Genomic DNA, 16,190 nt, shown 5'->3' on the forward strand with positions numbered 1-16,190 from the left:
ATTCGTCCTGGCCCGTGTGCAGTTGCAATTAAATTACAATACAAACAGCATTACACCTCGGAATGCGCCGGCAATTTGTAAATGTATCGCTCTCTCCACTGCAATTTAAAAATACCAGTCGGTCTGTCTGTAATGGTATGAACTGAGCACTTTGTAGTCGGGGGTGTAATGAAACAGGTAACAGATCCGAGCCAGAGAGTAGAGAATTAAGTTTTAATTAGCCGGCTGCAGAGGAGGGCTACGTTGTTTTTCCGATCATTACTATCCCAATCCTATCCTAATGTTATAAAACAAAGAACACACAATAGAAGAGAATTGATTAATTTACTAAACGGCAGTGTAAATAGGCTGCGAAAAATATCGCGGTGCGCTTGCGAATACATTCAGACTGCCAGGAACTTGTTCAAGATGAAGAAAACATTTACATGTATATTGACATTGTTGTGTCGCGTGCGTCAATAAATAAATGAAATAAAATAACGTGTCTTTCATAAAAGTTATTTTAATAGTAAATCAGACCATTCCGTTGCTCATATCTTGATTGACAGCTTTCATGTATACTGAATATAACGCCAATTGTTTCGTTAGATGCGTTTCAGTCACTTCCTTCTTTTTAATGAGTGGATTTTATTAATTATAACTAAGTTATTACAAACATTTTAGTATTTCTATAAATTAACTACTATGTATTTAGCGGCATCTATTGAAAGTTTGTCTTGTGATGTCGAGTTTCAAAGGGAATCATTGAGATGACAAGACAGATTGCCGCAGTTTATCCGGATTATCACAGCACAGGATCGTCCTCCGACAACGACGTGCCGAAATTTTACATGAGATTTCTTAGAGCAACAATGACTAAAATATTGAATTATAGTTAATACTACGGCTTTGCCCGCGCCGCGTGTATTTAGTCCGTCTGTACAAACAATTAATGTTCAAACATACAGACAAAAAAATTATAAAAATTATTTTGTCTTCTATTAGTCCCATAAAGACCCCTATAATTATTTTTCTTTAATATCTCCTACGTTTAATTATATGTATAGATTGTTTCGATAAAAACACAATTGTTTTCAATCTGGAAAAAATAATCTAGTCTCTACTGTTTAGTCAAAACAAAACAGTAGAATTTTTATAACATTTGACAAAAACATCTTTTTAACTTATGTACAACTTACTAAATCCGTTTAGGAAGTACTCGGGTACTGTTACCCACTCCCAACTAGCGAATGCAGTTCTGAATAATGTAACACGTGTAGCATACATGCATTGATATGAATGGGACGCGCGAATATTGTATCAAATGCGCAATTTCGACGAGGCGCAATCAAAGACTAGACTTTCAAAATCCAACGCGACATGTAATATAGTAGACAAATGGCGCCCAACGTGTAACTCTATCGCTTCAGGCGAAGCGGCCGTAAGCAATGCTCTGGACATGGTCAATTGATGACAATTTATAACCAACTGTAGTACGACCAGTACTCCAGTTATGGGATATAGGACACAGGATACTCTGCAATATAATTTTACGAATTACGCTTTTGTACTTAACGCCTAGCCTAACACTTCATCAGTGATTCTCCTGAGTTACGACGAAATAACGACCATGTAAACTTAGCACTCACCAACTCAAATATATATCATGTTCACGTCGCAAGTTTAAATTAAAATATAGCGATTTAGTCAGCCGGCTGGCCCCGCTCGGGGTTTGTTTTGGACTGCGGACTTTAATTATTCTTCAGTTTTTAATTTCAGATCGTATTTAGCATTGAAAGGCTTGCGGCTGGCGCTATTTTGTGCAATTTTATTTATGTTGACAGTATGAAACCCGTTTTGTCGGTTATGATCTACTTATATTATTTATCTATCGGATTATGGGTGAAAAGTCTCGTCACGGATTCACGGACGGTTCAAATATAAAGTAGTTTTGTATATTAGTCTCCTGTTCAACATTTGTCTCAGCTATATGAAAGTTTAAGAAAAAAGTGCATGCAAGTGCAAATCGATCCACGCGACGTACGTTTATCTAGCACCTTTATTACTGTACAAGCCTGTATTATTTTAGATAGAAGAAATACCTCCATATTACGAATTAAAGTCAACTATTTATTTACGTACAAACAAGGATTATCCCGCCACCCAAGTGACAATGCAAAACTTTATAAATATTTTCTATCAATTTAATTATTCGTTAATATCGTAGGCTTTAATGGAAGTCAGCAATATCGTGCGGCCTCGGGAGCAAGGCGACACCTTCGAAGTGACACGGCACGACATCGCGCCTGCATCGCCGCGTCGTAATAGCGGTTCGCTATGATCGATGCTGTCGAATACGGGAGGTGTGGCGTTGGAATGCGTATTCAAAAAATAAAAAGCTATAACTATATTTGAATGAAAATAAACGAGGGATTTATCCATGAAATATCATATTTCTAGTGCCAAATGAAAATGAGTCTTTTCGTCCAGACAAAAAAAATACTTTCCCCCCATTTTCATCACTTTATCCGTCTGTAATAAAAGAATAATAAACCACAAGCAAAGTACAACACAAAGGCGACCAGCATTGATGACAACACTCGACATAAGTAAATACGCGTTAAGCCGACCGTCAATATTGGTTTGTGTCACTGTTGGAATCGAAACCGAGTGTTTACATATCTGTCAGTGCGCTGTCCGCGCGCCGACAGGGGGTTGTGATCTGTTCAATAGACACGAGATCAAAGACCGTTACAAAAGAAAACAACTAATGAATTGACGTGATTTCCTAACCATTGTGTGTCAACTCTATTATTAGACCTTGGCCCTAAGTTTTTCTAGCCAACTGACGAATCTGCCGGGTGCAAATAATTTGTTCTCGCAGTTTTATCCATTTGGGAAAGTTGACGCGTCCTGAGTGCTCAGAGGGCCGGCGTGAATAAATGATGCGACCTTTCAACTTTTGTCAAATTCGGCCCGTTCATGACCCGTCCTTCCTACTTTATATTTGACTATAAAAAGAAAAATATACAGTCGTCGTCCTGTGAAAACTTCGCACTTACAGGCACGGGCTTAGAACAGTAATAACACGTCACTTTTAAATGTACTGACTGCCACAACATGATTTACAAGGTCATTTGCTATATGCCTGTTATGATATCACCTATATGTATAAATAACCCATGTGGGATGGGATAACAAAAATAACCGACCGAAAGCAAACCACGAGTTAACATCAGCGGTGTTGGGAAAGCAATTGGGTCATTATTACTCGCGTTGCGGGAAGCGACCGGATAGGACAAGCACCGGGCTAATTATATTTTATTCAAAATGACCAGTTTTAGTCCTATTTTTGTCTTGTAGCAGTCTCTTTGGCAGGTCGTAGTTGTTCATCATGTAGAATTAATTATAGACCAACTTTCCCTACTGACCTGGCGAAATCTACAGAGTTATTTCATTTCCGATTGTTGCTTTTACTTCTGCTGCTTCGGGCGGCGCGCCGGCCCGCGACCTCAACACGGAGTTGAATGCGGGGGCTCCGCGAGACGCGGCCTGGTCATGTCTGATGGTCAGACGATCCTCTAGTTGTAATCAAATCGTTAGGCATTTGATTTGGTAGCTTATTGTTGTCTTTATTGTGGAATACTTTACGACCACAGTGGCGGACACTGAGCGGGGTTCTTTTCTGCCTTATTACGCCATAAAATCTTCCTTAGCTTCCAGATGATAGACAAAGTTGTTAATTTAATAGAGCCTATTTCACACTTGTCAATACTTCAATTTTAAGTGTCAAATTGAAATCTGTCAGTTGAATGTCTATGAATGTAACGCGTTAAATATCATAAATTCACAAGAACATAATAATTTAAATAATAGAAAAATAGGACAGGAAAATATCCGTGAAGTTCCTTAATCAGATATTTTGACAATATCCAGTATCTTTTCTTTAAGAAAAGCGTGCGCTATACAAACAACATGATTATTAAAAAGTACAGCAAGAACGTTTTATACTTATAAGAGGACTTTTTTTCACCGTTTATTTTTTGTTGTTGTTCTAAACGGGAAGAAGGGTATTAACATACCCTTCAGCGGTGAAACATTGTCGTGTATCGCTATAAGGAACAAAACTATATTTACTACCTACAGTTGCTTTTACATAGTACATTGCTGGACTTAATTTTTTTCACATAATAACATTCATTTGTTAACTCTTTCATTTATTTCTGTTTTTATTAAGATTTATACTCTTTGTACACATTCGGACTAACTAAAGCTATGGCTTTAGTTAGTCCGAATCTCTCTCATATGTGCGTATTCCCGGTTTCTTCATCAGCCGTTGAACGCCGGAGCCCAGGGTCCGCTTTCTTAAATTTTGTTCTCCACTTCGCATAATCGTCGGCAATAATCGGTATCCCTTAGTTGCCAGACCATTGGCACGCATATCGTCCTTGATGACGTCAGGCCAGTTATTTCCTTGGGTTTGCCCCTGCCAGGGCCAGGGGAAGCGGCGTACTCATGGTACGAGTATCGTGAGCATGCCGCTCATGTTAGTCACGTCAATTAATTTCAATTCGGCATCTCGAGCGAACTGCACCTACCTCTCGTGAGAACCCTTGACCCGCTTGCCGAGGGCTACTATTTCGATCCTAATCGATTTCATATGTGTCTGATAGACTTTTGACCTTGTTGTAGTGCCTAAAACCTTTATGAATCAAGAAATGATATTGAGTAGATACGATATTCACGAGAAAGTAAAATTTGCTTAGAGGAACAAGATCATGTCCCAGGAAATTGCGTCATAGATGACAGCACCGGCGCGCTGGGGCCACTCCAATAAACAACGCGCTTTAAACTGAATATATTTCGCGAAAATAACGAAGCCAAATTAAGTTTCGGTTACAGTCGTCAAGTACCTTAGCTTTAAAGAACTTTTATTTTTTTCTTCTAAAAACAATATGGTTTTCTTATCTTTGAGCAATATATATATTTTTTTATTTAGACGGTAGTCCATATTTACATAAACACATCAATTCAGTGACTCGATTAGTAAGCCTTAGGTATTAATAAGCCTAAGCGAAGGTATATACAAAATCATCTTACGCTTCAAACAAGCAATACAGCGGTATGTTTGAAACCGGCTCGCTGCGTACCCGGTACCTATTACAAAGTTGCAAATTTCAAGCCGCTTAAGTATCACAAGCAGGATTAGCAAAACTTTAACCTAATTATGAATTGAAGAATACTCAACTTCAACATCTTTGTTCCACAATCTTACGTAAACTGGTCGAAGCTAGTTATCAGATAAGGCGTCTATTTGAATCTGGCCCACCGTGTTATCGCGACGACACGTCCGCCACTAATTGAGCGCTAATCAATGCGTGTCATACGTCGTCAATCAAATGTACATTCATTAAGTTGTCACTGTCACCAGGACGCTCGCCCCGACGGGCTGATGATGCATCATCGCAAGGCATCCACTAGTTCTGCTAGAAGCAATTAGCACACGTGGTTCGCACCGTTTTTTCTTCACCTTCGCTCTGGATGTCGGCAGTAAAATTAGGTTTATTTTAAGTAACTTGTGATGTGTATATCATCCTAATTAAATGAAGAATTTTTAATTTTAATTAGAATATGTGATCAGAAATATGTAAGTAGTTGAGATAATAATTATTTTATCATCTTGTGGCATGAGAAAAACATAAAATCCCTTGATGTTTTGATTCGAGGAAGCTTCCAAAAATAATAGTCTCACTCAATCTGGGCAATTATAACAGGATTATCTTGTTTATTTCCTGAGACGGATTTCCTCAGGGAATTAGGGTAGGCTAATATTATTGGACGTCACCATTTCTCTTCAGTTTTAAAGGTAAATACAAGTTTTTATTGATATTGAAAATTATTACCACTAGCGATCTGAGATATAGGTACTAATATAAAAAATAGATCTTTACCATGTTACGAGCTAAATAAGGATTAAGAAGTCACAGTAATAAATCTTTAATATGGTTGAATTGTCTGTAAGCCGTCCCGGCGCGCCGGGGCGGATCACTAACAAGAGGCCAGTGTGTGATTGGTGTCACTAAGTGACGCGGAGTTTCATTATATGATCATTTTATTTATACAATAGGTTGAACACGAATCAAGTATTTGCTTCTTTTTTGAGTTTATTTAAGAAATTTTGCTCGAAAAATTATAGGATGTGCAATGCTCAAGTGATGAACATTAAAATGGCAATATAAGGAACATATATTCCGTAAATTAAAAACAAAATGTCTATTATAAAATGTTTCTTATTTCTTTCTTAGGTAAGACTAAGAAAAACCTGCAAATCCAGGCTGTCGCGGCGCCTCCTCACTAATTGTATAACAATCGTCCCTGGGCTCATTATGTCCAAGAAGCGTGTCGTAACGAGGAGCTTCTTAGAAAACATTTATTTAGAACGCCCCCACACTTGCAGCAATCTGTGTATGATTAGACAATACACACCAACAATAAAGAAAGACTAATATGACAAGAACGCGTGTACGCAATATAAAAGTGACATCATCTGTTCAAAGTTAACCTACGGGAAAGGTCGTACGCGACTTCACTCGTCTTTTGGTATTTTCTTTCTATATGTCAGGCTGAAGAGATAAAACGAAGAGTGAAATTAATATGAATTTAAGATTTTCGGAGTTATGTAGAATCTTTTCTACAGATTGTAGATTTGGAAACGTATACTCTCCACATAAAACAGTAAACATTACACATTATTGGTTTGTCGTAAAAAGATAAATGGAAGAATAAGACCTCACAGCGTCACCTCGAAGCAGGAGCGACTGTGTACATTCCTGATAACAACGTGTGGACGACATTCAGGTTTCCGTGTTTGAAATGGATACATACATTTTGATGGGCGCCTGGAACTTGGAAGATTTTGTCTTACCTGGAAACGAAAAAAATTACATTTCAAATTCCTTGTTTTATCTACTGTATACTTACATATTTTGTCCATTATTATATATTTTTTAAGGTTCCGTACCTAAAGTATACTATTACTAAGATTTCAATGTCAGTCTGTCAGTTCTATCCTGTATCTCATGAACTGTAATAGATAGACAGACAGAAATTTTCACAAAATTTTGTGTTTCTGTAGCCGCTATAAAAACAAATACTAAAAAATTGAATAAATGTTTAAATAATTATTTAAAACTCACACACACACAAACATGCAACATATACAAACTTCGTGCGCAAGCCCGACTCGCACTTGGCCGGTTTTTTTTTCAATCTAAATAGTTTTCACGTCATATGGTTGGTTGGTTTAATAAATTATTTATTATCATTTGTTATTGAATCAATTCAATCGAACGCTGGGAAGCGGGTCTTTAGTTTTACCTAAATTTAGGGGGGCGGTTGTAAACTCACAGAACCTTCAAAATTTTACGGTCATATTTTACGCTTGGTTATCACGGGGCTTTGCGGCGTTACAGCCCCGAACGCAATCGGGAACATGCGGAGGAGAGAGAAGCTCGATTACGCAATACGGTTTAATTGACCGAGCGAGCGAAGTGAGCGAGGTCTAACATTTTACTTGGGGTAAAAATACATTTTTTGTATGTATCTAATGTTTGTAACGCGATAATTTTCGAACCATTGGTCCAATTTTGATGAAATTTAAAAGGTATATAGGATCTGCCAATGGAATTTTTAAGTTCGTGAGGCAACAAAATCAGTTAAGCCGTTTTTGAAATATTAATAATTTTGTAAAATCTCATAAAAACTGATTGAACTCGCGAGGTCTATGTTCGCGGCGAACAACTAGTAAACTTTACATTAATATTGTTTCTTGTTATAATATAATAACATATAAATCAACCGGAACCAGCATTTGAAAACAATAATAATCAATGAGCCGCGGATCGCAATACAATTTCAAACAAAACGCGATCATCCATTGTTTATTAGGTTATGTGATTAATAATACCGCTCATTTGAAGCGGATGTCAATGCCAGTGATACGATTTTCATATTACACACTAGAACGGTATCGGCCGTCAGCAAGTTATTCGTTGTTTTAGAACATGATATCTATACTTACTAGGCCGTTTGTAATGTACATGTCTACACCGGTCGCAGGCCGAGTCTAAAGATAGACTAATATTTTAATTTCTCAAGAAATTCAAAAATACAATTCAGAAAACTGTTGGATAAATAAATAACCTTTGACAGGCTGGAACCTCCGGGACTCGCCGTAAATCTTCAGAAAGACAATCCATATTATATCCACTTGGACGGAGTTTGAATTGCGCTAAATAGTTTGCAGTTACCGTTTTACTTCGAATTCCCTATAGAGATATGGGTTTATTCTTTGGATTTTGAGGTTTATGAAATGGATGTGAGATTTTGCATTTATGTGACATAGACATTGACATAATAGCAAAAAAAGAAAATCTTAAATGGTATAGATCCCTTGATACCGACAGCCACTTGACCAATAATAATCATTCTAAAACGAGAACAAGTATATTATTTTCATGTTTGTAATTTATGCCAGGTTTTTGATGTCGCTGATTTCAGATAAAAACAAAAGAGAATAAGTACCAAGACCTCAAAACCCTTAAACGAGAAAGTTCAAAAGATGACGATCAACTGTGAAGGCATTGTTATTCAACGCAGTTCTCTGGGAACTCAGACCGCGAGTTTAAAAAGACATTACGACAGAACAGATGCTCGCGCAAGTTAGAACCCACGCGCGCTCGCCACTTCACAAATTAAATAACTTGACATCAAACTTATGTCTCCAGTTTGTTTCTCAACTCGATTCCAGCTTTTAAATGTAGTGTGCAGTAAAGTTAAATTTGACTTAGATTCTAGATGACGTTTATATGTTTTCATTTTGAGGTTTCTCAGAAAATAACCTGAATTCTCTCTTGTTTTTGATTACGGTATTTATTCATATGGTATAATATAATTTACTTTCAATCTTGCCGGCAAATAATGCAAACTCCAAATATCTCAGAAGACGATGTAACGCACTCGAGGGTTGCTAAAATTTTCAGCAGTGACAAAACGAAATATCGCGTCGGATTCCCCTCACGTCGGCAGCCGAAGCCGCGGGGAGCAGTAACTCGTTCTACAGGAGTGCGCGTTCGTCAACGTGAGATATAAACGGGGAGTGGATGTCTACTTTTATTTGCCTATTTGATCTACACGTGTATAATAACTTAAAAACTAGGTGGTGTTCATGAAAACAGTATTTTTCAGATAATAATTATGTATAATTTTTAACGAAATGCATCTAAAATCCCATAAAAAACATTTGTGTGAGCAAAGTTCAATAAGTCTACAATATAATATTTATATTAACTAAATGTAAGATTATATTGTTTTACGTATATAATAACGCGTATATCGTTGAATGTGTATGTACAGAATAAAGTTACAGCTAAGTATGCCTCTATAAAGCATAATCTTTGCACTTTATAAAGTCCGCAATTTAGGCAACCTTAATTATGGTATTCTTGCATAACATATTTCTCAAACTGAAGTCGATTTAAGCCGGACAACGCAATAACAATATGGCGCCCAACGTGTCGCCAAATAAATTGGCCAGTCTAACTTTGGTACACGAATTTATCGACCGACTGGTCTAATTAACTAAATAAAATAATAAATATGTAAAGAACTTTCGCGCTTTGAGTTCACACCTGTTCACAAACAACATATTCCTTTGATCACATGACCAATTTCTCTTTTCGAACATCACAACTTTTTGTTTGAAATAATAAAGTTTAAATGAGGCTAATAGCGGTTAACGGTGAGACTAAATATCCACGTTTACAGCAGCACAGAAAATGTTAGACCTTGTGACAGAATATTTAACCTTATATTTGCGACGCTAAAGTTTATATTCAACTTATTTGCGATTTGGAGGATTCTGTGAAATACATAAGTATAAATCTCATATACATAAACGAGTATAACAGGTTATTACAAATGTTCGCTGTTTGGAATTAGGTAAAATGTTTGTTTTAAAAGACTTAGCTTTTGTTTCAGACATTTATAGTTACCAAGCTAGAATACAGATATATTACAAGATAAAATTTAACAGGATAATGAACATATAACCTTCTTTCTTCTTAAATAATTTCAATTATGAATAATGTCAGCGATGTAGACACGGAACACAGAAATAATGCAAATGTGACATAGACATGATGGTACGTGCGTCAACATTAAGCGATTAAACGCCGACATCGACTTGGGAGCGCCCGCGCCGTAGTCATACCCTGTCACTGAGTGAAGCGATCGTCTTGCGCCGGTCTTTGTTTTTATTAGTATCACCACGAATACGACTTATAGTTCAATTTTAAAGTGCAAAAGTGATAGTAGAAAAATAAATCTTAAGAATGCAGCTGTTTTATACCATCGAACAACAATGAGAGCATAGTTTACCTAAAAACAAAATTCAGTTGCTGAACTTTCCAGAAAAATAGGCTAGTTCGACAATGTACTTTGTATCCTAAACTCTTGTACAGAGTGAGCAGTAGCAGTCTGTTTGTTTTAAGCTATTTTGGGTTGAAGATATGCAACCAATCAAATCTAATATTCACTTCTAATATTCACTATATATTCATATTATACACTTCTATGTTGTTCCGTGATTACAAGAAGTGTTGTTATTAAAATCAATATAGTAATAATTTTCACATGTTTTAAATTAATTTTCGTAATCTTGCGAGCGAGAATACAAAAATGAAATCCTTGGTTTGGTCCTAAACTAAGGATTTTATTTTCTTTCCTGTCAGCCAGCAGACAGCAGTCGCTACAGAAACTGTCATAAATCTTGGTAATGTGCGCAGCGAGGTCGTCGATATTGTTCCCGCTGATCTATCATCCACACTCGTGAAATTCGGACTATAACAAATTATTTCTTCTGACATACAAATATTTTATAGCAGCCGACCAGTTTACTCGCAAATATGGCCTAATCAAGAAGCTCAGATGAAATAAGACTATTTTCAGTAAAACAATTATGTTTCTGTTAGATTGCGTTAAAGAAAATATCACGGAAGGATTTCCTCACAGGGAAATAAACTTACATAACAATGGAAAAAGATAGGAATCAAACAAAAACAAAAAATACTCTCCATGTCGAAGACAAACTGACGAGATATAAATATAAATAATCGAAGTGCCAACGAGATTCCAATGCGTAACCAGAAATTACACGAATCACTTAATACAATACCCAAATTCCAATTGATATTCTCCCCTGACATTTGAGTAAAATGAACTTTCGCTGTTACATTTGTTTGGTTGGATACTGCAGTTAAATAATTTTACAGTTACGACATGAAAATATTTTATAGTTTATGGAGTTTTGAAGTTACTAAAATATCACATGCATTCCAATAACTCGGGTGTTATGAGAAAAGTTTGCGAAAAACATAGAAGAACATAATTTGATATCATCTCAGTCATTAAAAGTCCACGCAGAGCATAAGATTCTCCAAAGTCGAAAGGTTAATATAGTCATGGTATCCTCATGGAAATCACCAAGTTTCGCAGTCGAAACGCAATAGCGTTACTCAGCTGTAATGTACCTGACTCACTGCAAGAAGTCTCGCGTCTTGAAAGCAACACTCCCGTCTTAAACGACAATAAATATGTATTGGAGCTGCGGCAGAAGGCTCATAATTTGCATTTTAATTGCAGTCAGCGGCCAGCGCAAATACTCTGGTGTCGTGTCGCCTTGTATTTATAACGGGGGCTTTATTACATGGTGAAAATCATACGTTTCCTTAATTAACCCTTGATGCTAGTTAAGCTGTAATTTTATAACGATGCCGACCTTACATTCACACATCTATTACCTTTTATAACGATGCCGGCCTTACATTCACACATCCATTACCTTTTATAACGATGCCGACCTTACATTCACACATCCATTACCTTTTATAACGATGCCGACCTTACATTCACACATCCATTACCTTTTATAACGATGCCGACCTTACATTCACACATCCATTACCTTTTATAACGATGCCGACCTTACATTCACACATCCATTACCTTTTATAACGATGCCGACCTTACATTCACACATCCATTACCTTTTATAACGATGCCGACCTTACATTCACACATCCATTACCTTTTATAACGATGCCGACCTTACATTCACACATCCATTACCTTTTATAACGATGCCAACCTTACATTCACACATCCATTACCTTTTATAACGATGCCGACCTTACATTCACACATCCTTTTATAATACGAATCCCTATCCTTTTATAATACGAATTTCTTGCTCAACGCAAACAATAGTACGAATACAATTTTTATGAACTTATTTCAGTACTGCTGGGCAAACGTCTCCTTCGCCTCTAATCATATCTGTTCTATCCATCGCAACCGGTATGCAAAATGCTAGGTTGAGTATTTCGGGTCATATTGGTTATAAAAATAGAATATAGTAATTACTGTAATAGTGGATCAACCATTAGTGAGTAAGAAAATCATCTACATATTTAAAGGAAGTTATATACTTTTTATTTTTAATTTTTCAGTGAAGGTAAATTAAGAACTAATTAAATGAATTAATGGAATCGTTGACAAAAAATAATAAACAGCCAATCTAGCACAACCACAATCAATAACGCAAAGCCGTCAAAAGGAAAGCCCACCAAGCGGTAGTAATGTCTGCAATTGCATTCGTCAGAATCCCCGAGGGCTCGCTGGAGGCTAAATCTGCGCAGATTCCGGTTATGAGAGTCTTTAAATTGGAGCGGCGGCCCGTGGCGGCGAGCACGCGACGACTTGCGGTCCTTGCACACGTGCTGTTTAAATAGATCCAAATTGTATAATATTAGATAACTGCAAAAATAACCAAGTCTTTTCTAAATGCTTAATGCTGACCTGCATTACGTTTCTCGAAAATTTTAATTAAATAAAATACTAACTGCGCCCCGGGGCTCGCTCCCGTGGGAATTTCGGAATAAAGAGTATCTTATGTTTTATTCCAGGTTATTTTCTACCCGTGCACCAAATGTCATAATATCATTCGGTCCAGTAGATAATGCTTGAAGAGGTAATATTAGTTGGGATTGGGGCGGATTACATTGGATTGAAAATAACGATTAGAGACGATATACTTTCCCAGACGAAGTGTTTTGCTTGTGAACCTTTCATTACACACGTCGTGAGAATATCCAAACTGTGTATCCAAGTCGTTGTTATTACATATTGGATTATTCTTTTGAATACATACTAGATTTACATTATGTATGAGCTTATTCAGTGATAAATCAATTTTTCCGACAAGTGTGCCTTGGTCGCAAGGTCGCCGCGCTCGCTGAACAATATAGCTGGGAATGCATCGTGATTTGCGGCACTTCACGTTAACGCCCCGACTGCGTTGGACGTGATCCAGCAGGAATAGGTTTTCATTTTAACCGAATGCCCGAAAATAAAAGGAAACTAGTTGAAGAAGAAAGTCTTTTTCTAAGAGCATTTATTGCAGAACTGAAAGTCAAAATAAAACTGAAATCCAAAGGTATGCCGTGAACTCCATATACCGTTCTTTATTAGAAGAGTAAACGCTTTAGAGATTGAAGGGGAAGAGATTGAAGGACAATGCTAATTTTTATCTCGGAATATTAACCACCAGATTTAGAAATATTTTTATTGCAAAAACGCTGTACTAGTTAGTTTATTTATTATTATTATTATGTATCTCCTTTTATAAATACACGGCCCTAAGTCCGATCCTTTGAGAGGCTTGCGTGGGGATATGGATCCAACACGTAGAGGCCCTTTGGAGAATTTTGATGTTGTGTAGGTCTCCCGCCAAGACCCGCTCCCGGATATACCAATGAAATGATATGCCCATGAGCAGGTCTCGGCGGGAGTGTGAACTATTGCAGAATAATGGATAGAATTATTATTATTATATTTATAATAGATGATTATATCTATAAGTAGTAAAACATAAACAGTTCTTCGTACAAACTCGCATATAGATTCAGAACGATAGCACCGGGAATGATTGTGATACGATGCAGCGTGTTCTCTTAATTAAATTCATCAGCCGCCCGTACGGTTTAAGTGATGGACTCAATCGCACTTCGAAAATTAATTAAAAGTACCGCACACAGCCACTTTATTTTTAACATCCTGCGTTACGTTTTTAACCACCAAACCTTAGTTTTTTTTTATTTATTAAACAGAATTGTTAGTAATTTCCAGGATTTTTATTTGTGTAATTATAACTACAAGAGCAATCTCTTCCGATGGGTTTTAATAAACGATATACCAGAACGAAGCAAGTAATATAAGCAAGTTCAATTTGTTATTTAAAAATATCGTCATTAGTTGACAAAGGCTCCGCTGAAGCTAGTTTAAATTAATCAACGCCGAGCAGCTCCGGGACGGCGAGCCTCTCTGCTCAATATTTCAGCGCTCAGGTTTTGCAAAGGGTAATGAATTTCATCGGCTCATCGACCAGCACGCTGCAAGGAAAAATTTACAAAATTGGCGTTGAAAGCTTCCTAGAAGTTTTCAACGTTAATTTTGCCTCTCAGAAGTTAAAAATAAATTTTCCACACAATGAATTTACATGACCTTATACGACACGACAACTTTATGAAATTCTTGATAGCAGGAAATGACAAACCTCGGAGAGAGAAAGGTAACCCACAAAGGGCATTCATGGATCAGTGGAAGGACACCATTGCGCTCCGTCGTCCTCCGTTGCATCGTCCATCGACAGATCAATGCATATATTTCTATGGAGTTTCGATGTAACGTCAACAACATTGGCGTGCGTCGATGTACACACATAGCGTCGATGTACGTAATGTGCAATGGGCCGCGGCCATAGGTAACGAAGAGAAATCGGATTCTATAGAGACACTCTTCTGTATATTATAAATATTGAAAGTTATAATTATTGAAACGCCACACAGAGAAAAATTTTAAACTAAGTATTGGTGGTATATGTTATAATTTAAGCGCTCTTTAGAGCGCATGAAAAAAGCCACGCCACACTACCTCGCTGACGCTGCACCACCAACAATAAGAAGTCGCCACCCGGCGAGCGGGCCTTGACCCTGGCGCGCAGCCAGCACTCTCCGCTCCACGGTCACTTTCACCAACATCGATTTACACTCACAGATACATGACTAGAACTGTACTTTCGGCTGCCCAATGAAACTAACAACTATCTTCGTGGGAACGTAACATGTGGTGAGGAATGATTCAGCCAATACATCACTATATTGTACTATAGCTACTACACTTATCCTAAGCCTTTGGAAAACCGTTAAAAACAATATCGTTCCATTCGCTATAAAGTCGTATAGCACCCACCCATATGCATTTTCAAAATCTGAATTTAGGCAACAGTTCGGGCATCCTGCCCGCGAAGGGCGGCTTTCATTCACTTTCGCCTATCGATCCATACAAATTCAGAGTTCAGACTTTCAATTTAGGACTAGTTTAAGCATAAAGCGTTGTGTGAATTGTGTGAGGGTGTTTCCATAGAAAAACTTATTATGGCGTCTACAAAAATGAAAAATACATTACTGTTACAGTATATAGTAACATTTTACGAAAAGCGTATTAGATATTAAAAATAAATATTACTTCTAAAAACGGATTATTATTATATTACGTCTTGAAATATTACTTCTAAAAACCGACGTCCAATATTTGCTTAAAAGAAATGAAATAATACACAAAATTTTTAATAAAAATAAATAAATAATAAACAAGGTTTAAATTGCCGATATTTTTAACGTAGTTAATTTCATAACATGTAATTTATGTATTAACCAGAACCCTAATTCGTGACAGGTCAACCCTCTATGGACGCTATGCACTGCGATTTGCGACCGCGCTCCGGCGGCTCGAGATACTGCGAAACTTAAGTTTCGAGTGTCCTTGCGGAATTATTTTGGATGGAGCCAATTCAGATTATTTGTTGCGTGGAATTCGAAGATGTTAATACGAAAGGCTTCTACGGCTTTGTCGATTATATACGTGTAATCTTATAAAAAAGATTTGATACAGTATCTCTCATATCTAAATCGGCTGTGGGATTTTAACTTTAATATTGTTTAGGGTTCCATAACCTCACTGCTCACTTATGCTAAAAATAAATAAACACTGTATTTTTATTTTCAAAACTAACGTCATTTCGTTTCAAAATTAAA

At 37.0% G+C, this 16,190-nt stretch overlaps 1 protein-coding gene across 2 annotated transcripts in view; it reads right to left on the minus strand.

Moving 5' to 3' along the window:
* The window catches only part of nonC (no-on-and-no-off transient C), a 91,078-nt gene that overhangs the window by 27,747 nt on the left and 47,141 nt on the right, over positions 1 to 16,190 (minus strand). The window lies entirely within an intron of this gene.

This window comes from Plodia interpunctella, chromosome 10 (assembly GCF_027563975.2).
Source record: "Plodia interpunctella isolate USDA-ARS_2022_Savannah chromosome 10, ilPloInte3.2, whole genome shotgun sequence".
In the NCBI taxonomy this organism is placed as follows: domain Eukaryota; kingdom Metazoa; phylum Arthropoda; class Insecta; order Lepidoptera; family Pyralidae; genus Plodia; species Plodia interpunctella.